Here is an 8,666-nt window from a genome sequence, read left to right as displayed (position 1 = left end):
GAGGTTCTAATAATAGAGGATGTTAGTATCAAGTTATTTAGTGAACGCAGAGCATGGATTACGCGGTAGACAGAGATGAGGGAGGAAATGTAGGGAGGTCCGGCATTATGGAGAGCCTTGTGGATGAGGGTGATGTTTATATTGTATTCTGTAATAGATAGGCAGCCAATGTAGTGACTGGCACAGACCAGAAGCATCGCTGTAGCATCTAGACTGATAGATCCGCCGAAGAAGTATGGCAACTATAGACAATCCATACCAATACCAATATAACATAATGTTTTGGATGTTCTGCCTATCACAAGTGCCAGTTGACAATATAGAAATGGATTAGTTACATTTTAATGTTTCAGAAGTATATTGAGAACAATCTTTCATATAATTGTTTCCTCCCATTCAGCTTGTCTTATTAGGGAGCGTTCACACTACCGTCGGTGTCCGACAGGTAGTGTCCGCTCCTAGTGTCCGCTCAAAATCTGTCACGGACATTAGGAGCGGATACTACCTGTGTCCGTGACACTTGTCATTCATTTCAATGGGCATCGGGTGCGTTCTTTTGCACTCCGTGCCCGTCCTTCCCTGTCCGCAAGTGAAGATGTCCAACTTCTCAAGCAGACAGAAGAACCCTGCATGCAGGGTTTTTCTGTCCGCTTGAGAAGTCGGACATCTTCACTTGCGGACAGGGAAGGACGGGCACGGAGTGCAAAAGAACGCACCCGATGCCCATTGAAATGAATGACAGGTGTCACGGACACAGGTAGTGTCCGCTCCTAATGTCCGTGACAGATTTTGAGCAGACACTAGGAGCGGACACTACCTGTCGGATACCGACGGTAGTGTGAACGCCCCCTTATTGGCAGCATATCACCTATTTATATGAGAGAAAAAAACACGAAGCATCAAAAAAATTAGTATTTGCTCATTTGTTGTTTGATCAGTGGACATAAACTAATTCAATGGGAATCCCCACAGATTTGATATTGATGGCCCAGCCTTAGGATAGGCCAACATAATTTTAGCCTGTATAACCCCTTGAATACTGTTGACATGTTAGCTCCTCTCCTTATTGTTACTATGACCTCAGTGCATATCTCTTATCAGGAATTTTGCACGTAAACACATTCCATCCCTTATAGCAAACACTTGTTACAGCTTGTCTCATGCTACCAGCAGGATAGTAAACACATCAGTTCAACTGTGTATATACGCTGAGCCCCTAAGGGCTAGTTTACACAGAGTTTTTGCCAGCGGATTTTGACACGGAATCCGCCTCAAAATCCGCCTGCCAAAACGGCTCGCATCGACTTCAATGGAAACCGTTCCCTTCTTTTTTCCGCTAGCTTGTAGTAGAAAAAAGAAGCGAGATGAGCTATCATGCCGCGGATTCTGTGGCTCGAGACTCCCTCCCAATTAGGCCAATTCATTTGGGCCTAATCTGTAGCGGAATGCCACGACGGGATGCTGGTGCACTACATAGGCATTGCGTCGCAGCTACCTCCCACACTGACTGTATCACTATTTCTATGTTTAACTAAATTTGTTTTACAGGGAAAGTGATTTTTGAAGATAAATTTATATATAAAAATATATTTTTAATAAAGTTTTTTTATTACAAAAATTGTTTGTTTTTTATCTACAAAATTACAAACAGAGCCACAAGGATGAACAAACACGCTTTCTTTAAAGGCGGTGTCAGGGCAAGGAGCCTTGGTGGAGAATGTGTATGTTTACACTTTCTTCACTGAGGGCCCCCCTCCAATGGCACCACCCTTAAGAAAGCGTGTGCAAAAGACAAGCTCAGGCAAAAGGATGAACAAATATGCTTTATTTAAAGGAGATGTCAGGGGAGGGACCTTTGATATGTTTACACTTTCTCCACTGAGCCCTTCCCCCCCCCAATGGGCACCACCCTTAAGAAAGCACATGCAAAAGACAACTGGGGATTAAAAGAAAAAAAGTCTGTGGCAGTTGCAAGCATTGAAAAAGGAGCAGTCAGCATGCTGAATAATAAAGTCTCTCATTTAAGTGCTCAAGACTTTACTCATCGAAACTTTGACTATCCAAAACAAAAATTTTTTTAAAAAATTCCAATACTCTGCCATCCTGTCAGTCCACCCAACCTGCATTGGAAAGAATAAACACTGCAAAATTGTCCCTCATGCGTCTGACAGCTACTGTAGACCGTGGGCCAGATGAGTCAAGACCATGTAACCCAGACTCCAGTTCCTCAGTGTCAACTGGCAATGGTTCCCTTGTCAGCAGGAAGTTATGGAGGACCACGCAGGCTTTCACAATGTCATCCACAGATTCTGGCTTCAGCTGGATAGTCGTGGTAAAAATTCGCCATTTCGCAGTGAGAATCCCAAACGCACACTCCACTCGTCTCCAAGCTCTGGATAGTCTGTAGCTGTAGATTCTTTTCTGAAAGTTGAGTCCACGGTTGGAGTACGGTTTGAGGAGGTTTCCACACATCTGGAAGGCCTCGTTGCCAACAACCACAAATGGCATAGGAGGTCCATCAGTTCCAGGAAATGGCTTTGGTGCTGGCAATCCGAAATTTTCAGAATAGATTCTCCGTCCCATGTCAGAGTCCTTGAAGATTCTGGATTCATTGGTGTGGTCATATGCCCCAATGTCCACAGCCAAAAATCGATACTGGGCATCAGCAATGGCCATCAGTACAATGGAAAAGTACTCCTTATAGTTGTAAAACAGGGAGCCACTCCTTGCAGGTTTCTGGATACGGATGTGTTTACCATCGACTGCTCCTACACAATTTGGAAAACGTGTCACCTCCCAGAAGTTTTCGGCAATGTCCTTCCATTGTTCTATAGATGGATGTGGGAGAAATTCTTCACGCAGCAAATCCCACAGGGCTTGGCAAGTATCTCGGACGATGTAGGAGATGGTCGACTTGCCAAGGTGTAGCTGGAAGTGCATGGAGGAGAAGCTCTCGCCTGTTGCCAGATACCTTGAAATAAAAAAAGAATTAAAAAAAATTAAATAGTGTATACTGTATATAACACACACACACACACACACACACACACACACACACACACACACACACACACACACACACACACACACACATATATATATATATATAATAATAAATATATATGTATTGGAAATAGTGTGTTGGTACTCACCGGAGGGTCACTACCAAGCGCTCCTCTGGTGTAACGCTTCTCCTCAAGTGGGTATCCTGCCTCTGGAGTCTGGTTGACAGCCGCCGAAGAAGTTCATCAAAGCTGGGAATTGACATACGCAGGTAATCGTGGAACTTCTCTGAATGTTGTCGCAGTTCTCCATACAGGCTTGAATACACTCCACTTGTCATGCGGGCGGATGTAATTGGATGGACCCGGATGCGTCTCCTCTGCTGCTGCCTCTGTCTTCTCCGCTTTGCCTTCAGCCGGATCACCTCTAGGTCAAAGAAAAAAGATGGAGGAATCATTTTCAAAAAATGACAGCGGCACCACGAGAAGAATCGGAACACAGAAACCGTAATCTCCTCTCCCAAAGCTGGCTCCAGAATGAATTGTCAGCTGACCTTCCTGCTTTTATATTCTGACGTCATTCAGAGTTTACGGAAAACAATAAAGCAAAAAACGGACTGAAAAAATAACGGACGCAAACGTATGCAAACGGACACGAACGGATGCTAAAGTGCCTGTTTTTTTAACTGATCTTCTTTAACTTAAAAAGCCCAATATTGCCACCTAGTGGACTGATGTTTCTTTATTCTTCATCCTGTTATGTGTAGGCAACGCCTCAATAACAATGACTGAACACTTAGGGCCCCTTCACACGGCGTAAGCGCTCGGCTCATTCTGAGCCGTACACGTGAGCGCTTCTAAACACTTCCCATTCACTTCAATGGGAGCGCTCGTAAAGCCAGCTTTACGCGTGCTCCCATTGAAGTGAATGGGAAGTGTTTAGAAGCGCTCGCGTGTACGGCTCGGAATGAGCTGAGTGCTTACGCCGTGTGAAGGGGCCCTTAGGCCTGTTTCATGCAAATGTTTGCATCTGTATTGCAGCATATCCTGTCCTGACAGCATTACTGATACTAGGATGCTGTGACTTCAGGTCAGTAGACTGACATTTGGTCTGGGAAATCTGCCATAATGCAGACTAAAAAAAAAGCGTGAAACTGACCTTTGTGTGTTTTTAGATCCTGTGGTTGAACACCCGCCTTTACAATTAACGTATGCAGCTCTGCCATAACTTTGCAATTCATTAACCCTAAGATTTTAGCAACAAACTCTAGCTGAACTGTCAGAAATCCGTAAAAATTTCCATTCATTTCAATGGGATTTTATCTTGTGTCCGTTTACACCCAATCAGTCAGAAGTTCGTTTTTTCCAGCGGACAAAAAAAATCCTACATGCAGGACTCAAAGGACACTTTCATAATGCAATCCAACAGTAGTATGAACCTTTCCTAATAGAGATGAGCGAACACCGAATATCAGGCCGTTCGAGGTATTCGATTACAATCCATGCTGCAGTAAAAATTCGATTCCCCTCCCACCTTCCCTGGCGCGTTTTTTGCACCAATAACTGTGCAGGGGAGGTGGGACAGGAACTACAACAACGGAGGCATCGAAAAAAATCGGAAAAAGAAATTGGCGGCCGAAATCAGGTGACCTCCACTTTAGACGAATGGTGAATTTAACATTTGATTAAATTGAGACTGTGAACTATGTGACTGTGAGACAGGGATAGATGTACTGGCAAGGTTAGCTTTATTTAGGGGGGAAATGTTGCTCACCCAGCTCTTTGGGGCTCTATCTGGTCGGGATCCCTGTCAGCTTGCGATATGTGCGAGCTGACTTTTTCCCATAGGAATGCATTGACCAGTGTTGATTGGCCAGGGTACAGCATTCGGCCAATCAACGCTGGTCTAAGATCCGTCCACAGCAGTTTCCATTGTGGTCCGATCTCAGATGTAGCATTGCTGACACAGAGCTCTTTACACACAGAGATGTAGCAGTCCTGAGTGTGCGTTGAACCATGCTGCACACTCAGCACTGCTACATCAGAAGCAGCAGAGCTGAGTGTGCAGCATGGTTCAACGCACACTCAGCACTGCGGAGATGTAGTAGTGCTGGCCGTGCGCTCAGCGCATCTGCATCTTTCTGACTTGTGTTTTGTCTTAGAGGAACTTTAATGTTATTATATACCCCTACACTGAAATTTCCCCATTGTGGGACTATTAAAGGATTATCTTATCTTATTTTACAAGGCTGATAGTGTGCTGAATTCAGTGTCAGCTTTGCCTGTATGTGCCCCGGGGCTGGAGATATCGATGTCCTTAATTTCAGCACCGCTATCTTTTCAGTGCTGTTAGTACAAGGCTATGGAAGAGTACTGTCAGGAGACGTTCCTCACAGACCAATGATGATACTGAGCTGTAAGGCCCGCTCTTCTGACAATACATAGATATTGGTACTGAAACTAACAGCTTATATGCAAAGCTGACAGTGACTGAATTCAGTGCATTGTCAGCTGTCTAGCGATACCGCTGATCTCAGAGAAAAGGAAAAGTTATTTTTAAGAATATGAAAGGCATGCTCAATCCAGTTGAGATCTGGTCATTGACTTGTTCATTGCAAAATATTGCACTTCTTTGTCTTAAAAAAAAAATCCTGCATTGCTTTAGCGGTATGTTTTGTGTCCATCTGTGCTGTGTCCAATCAACTTTGCTGCATTTAGTTGAATCTGAGAAGAAAATCTATTAGAGATGAGCGAACACTGTTCGGATCAGCCGTTCCAAACAGCACGCTCCCATAGAAATGAATGGAAGCACCTGGCACGGCGACCGGCCGCCAGCAAAGTGTACGTGCCAGGTGCTTCCATTCATTTCTATGGGAGCGTGCTGTTTGGAACGGCTGATCCGAACAGTGTTTGCTCATCTCTAAAATCTATCCCTGTACACTCCAGAATTCATTCAGCTATATCTGTCTCCTGTCACATCATCAATAACAGTGACCCGGTGCCATTGAAAGCCATGCATGCCCATGTCATTGTACTACCTCCTGCATGTTTTACAGAGGATGTGCTGCGCTTTGGATCACGGACTGTTCCAAGCCTCCTCCATGCCTTCCTCTTCCCATCATTCTGGTACAGGTTGATCTTCGTTAAATCTTACAAAGAATGCTGCTCCAGGACTGGGCTTTCGTCTTCAGATATTTTTTGGCAAGTCTAAGGGTGCATGCACACTACGTAACGCCGGGCGTGTATGAGAGCCGTACACGCCGGCGTTACAGCAGGGCTGCCGAACACTTCCCATTCACTTCAATGGGAGCGCTCGTAAACGCCGCTGTTACGAGCACTCCCATTGAAGTGAATGGGAAGTGTTCGGCAGACTGCCGTAATGCCGGCGTGTACGGCTCTCATACACGCCCGGCGTTACGTAGTGTGCATGCACCCTAAGGGTGCATTCACACTACGGATATGCTGCCTGATTCTGAATGTTAAAACACGTTCAGAATCAGCGCGTATAAAGCAGATCCCATTCATTTCTATGGGAGCCGGCATACGAGCGCTCCCCATTGAAATGAATGGGCTGCTTTTTTCACTACGAGCGCTTCCATTGAAGTGAATGGGAAGTGCTCGCGTGTACAGCTCGGAATGAGCTGAGCTAGCCGTACACGCGAGCACTTCCCATTCACTTCAATGGGAGCGCTCGTAGTGAAAAAAAGCAGCCCATTCATTTCAATGGGGAGCGCTCGTATGCCGGCTCCCATAGAAATGAATGGGATCTGCTTTACACGCGCTGATTCTGAACGTGTTTTAACATTCAGAATCAGGCAGCGTATCAGTAGTGTGAATGCAACCTAATCTGGCCTTTCTATTTATGAGGCTGATGAATAGTTTGTACCTTGTGGTGAAACCTCTGTTTTTGCTCTCATGAATAGAGATGAGCGAATAGTATTTGTGGAATACCTCGCTCCCATAGGAATGCGTGTAAGCGGCTGAACACCAAGGGGTTAAGCACAGTGAATATTTGATGCTTGGTGTTTGGCCGCTTACACGCATTCTTATGGGAGCGAGGTATTCGATCGAATACTATTTGCTCAACACTACTCATGAGGTCTTCACTTTATGGTAGACTTCAAAACTGATCCACCTACTTCTTGGACAGTGTTCTTCACACGTGTGGATGTTATGAAGTGTTTTTTCTTCAACATGGAAAGGATTTTGCAATCATCCACCACTGTTGTTATTTCGGCTGTCTCTCACATGTATTTCTTCTGGGTTTTTCTTTCAGCCTAATAATGGTCTTTTTACTTCCATTGAGAGCTCCTTTGACTGCATGTTGTGGGTTCACAGCAACAGCTTCCAAGTACCAAACGTGGGACTACTCCAGACCTTTTACCTGCTTAGCTGATGATGGATGAACGAGGGAGTAGACCATGGAGCCCATTGCATAGCAATGAGAAGAGGCAGCTACATATTACACAGCTGTAATTCTTAAACCCTTCCCCCAATTAGGATGTGAATACCCTCATATTAAAGCTGAGAATCTGTACTCTCATATGGATTATATAGCTGTATATAACTTGAATACGTTTTAGTAAACAGCCCAAAACTTGTGTCACCGTCCAATTATTTCTGGACCTAACTGTATACGTCATGATGAATACTCTGAAAACAAACTTCAAGAACAATGGTGATTTATTTCTTACTTTACATTTTCCCACCTTAGAATGCAGGGATTCAAAATGTAAATAAATGAATACAAAATCCTGCTGTGTCTATTTCTGATCCTGTCCAACACCTTTAATTTTCCTCTGATGTATCACAGTCGGAGTCCTGGCCATGCAGATTCTCACTGAGTATTCATGAATATTATTTTACCTGCTGGTTACAGTGGAAAAGTACTTGCACCGCAGGTCCTATAACTTAAAAAGCCCAATACTGCCACCTAGTGGACTGCGGCTTCTTTATTCTTCATCCTGTTATATGTGGGCAACACCTCAATAAAAATGGCTGAACACTTAGGCCTGTTTCATGTGAGCAAATAGTTTGTGTCTGTATTGCAGCATATCCTGTCCTGACAGCATTACTGATCCTGTGGTTGAATACCCGCCTTTACAATAAACGTATGCAGCTCTGCCATAACGGTGCAATGCATTAACCCTTTAAGGGTGTGCTATGAGTGTATGTGTACACAGTGTTTGTTATGAACAGTATGAGGTGTGTCTGCCACAGTCCAATCACGTTAATGACTACCTGTCAAAATCCAGAATAACCCCCTTTGGCAGAGCGGACCGCTGCGAGACGTGCAGGAACAGAGGGGATGTCATGATGATGTTCACTGAGATGTTGAGCCATGCCGACTCCAGTGCCGTGGCCAGCTGCGCTAGGTCATGTGGGTTGAGCATCTATGGCACGAACAACCCAATCGAGGTGGTCCCACAGATTCTCGATTGAGTTCAAGTCCGGAGAATTTGCTGGCCAAGTGAGTACGGTAACCTCATCCTGGTGCTCCTCGAACCACGCACATACACTGTGAGCTTTATGACACGTCGCATTGTCCTGCTGGTAGATGCCATCATCCTGAGGAAAAACAATTCGCATGTAGGGGTGAACATGATCCACAAGGATAGATGCATACTTGTGTCGATCCAACGTCTGTGGCGTAACTAGGTATGG

Source organism: Leptodactylus fuscus, chromosome 7, assembly GCF_031893055.1.
Source record: "Leptodactylus fuscus isolate aLepFus1 chromosome 7, aLepFus1.hap2, whole genome shotgun sequence".
NCBI classification, from domain to species: domain Eukaryota; kingdom Metazoa; phylum Chordata; class Amphibia; order Anura; family Leptodactylidae; genus Leptodactylus; species Leptodactylus fuscus.
This window is presented reverse-complemented; position numbering follows the sequence as displayed.